Source organism: Marmota marmota, unplaced genomic scaffold (genome assembly GCF_001458135.2).
Source record: "Marmota marmota marmota unplaced genomic scaffold, marMar, whole genome shotgun sequence".
Lineage (NCBI taxonomy): Eukaryota > Metazoa > Chordata > Mammalia > Rodentia > Sciuridae > Marmota > Marmota marmota.
Window position 1 is genome coordinate 5,249,111 of NW_025999926.1, and position 1,022 is coordinate 5,250,132.

The following is a 1,022-nucleotide window of genomic DNA, read 5'->3' on the forward strand; positions in this document are numbered from 1 at the left end:
AAAATATTTTGGTGATGGGGCAGGGACAAGGGGTTGAACCTAGGGGCACTTAACCACTGAGCCACAACCCCAGCCCTTTTTTGGTATTCTTTTTAGAGGTAGGATGTCCCTGAGTTGATTAGGGCCTTGCTAAGTTGCTGAGCCTGGCTTTGAACTCTCGATCTTCCTGCCTCAGTCGCCCAAGACACTGGGATTACAGGTATAATAATATTTCTTGATAAAGATTTAACATTTTAGACTTTTCAGCCTTCTTGTCTATTTTAATATTTTAACATTCCTGACTATTCACTCCACACTGGTGAGGTTCTGAAAAGCAAGGCCCCACTGTGCTAGGCTAAAACCACAAAGAGTACTGAAAAAGGAAAGTAGTCAATACAGGAGAAATTTGTGAAATACATAGCAATAGTAACTTCATGCTCACTTTGGCAGCACATATACTAAAATTGGAATGATACAGAGAAGATTGGCATGGAGCCCGAGCCAGGATGACATGCAAATTCATAAGTGTTCCATATTTTTTTGGTGGAATGAGATGGACATCATTATCCTAAGTACATGTATGAAGACACAAATGGTGTCCCCTTCTCTCTAAAACACAATAATATTTATTTTCTCTTTTTCTTTTTTCTGTGTGTGCATGTGTGTGCACATATGTGTGCTGGGAACTGAAGCCAGGGCCTCTGCATGCCAGGCACGGGCTCCCGCACTCCACCACCAAACTTCATCCCCAGTCCTTTCTTTTGTTTCATTTGTCTTTGCGGAGCTATGTGTTCTAATTTTCTTCAGGGGACTGTACTGCCTTTGGGATGATGAACTGTTTGTTTTGACAGTAAACTGAACATCTAAATAGCTACCTCCCAGGTTAATAAATAAAAGCCTGTTCAATATTTCTTACCAACAAAAGGTTTTATCAGAAGTCTCCAATTCTGGATGCTGGGTATACAGCACCATCCAGCTGGGTGTTACTTTGAACTTCTTGATTAATGAAATAGCCATTGGTGTTTTTGTCCAGCTCTGCACCA

General features: G+C 41.1%; 1 non-coding gene across 1 annotated transcript; it reads left to right on the forward strand.

Annotated features, from left to right (window-relative positions):
- The first annotated feature begins 413 nt into the window (after positions 1-413).
- Positions 414-519, forward strand: LOC125615889. The gene has a single exon (XR_007346482.1). It is a non-coding gene; the product is annotated as a U6 spliceosomal RNA (small nuclear RNA).
- The last annotated feature ends 503 nt before the right edge of the window (positions 520-1,022 follow it).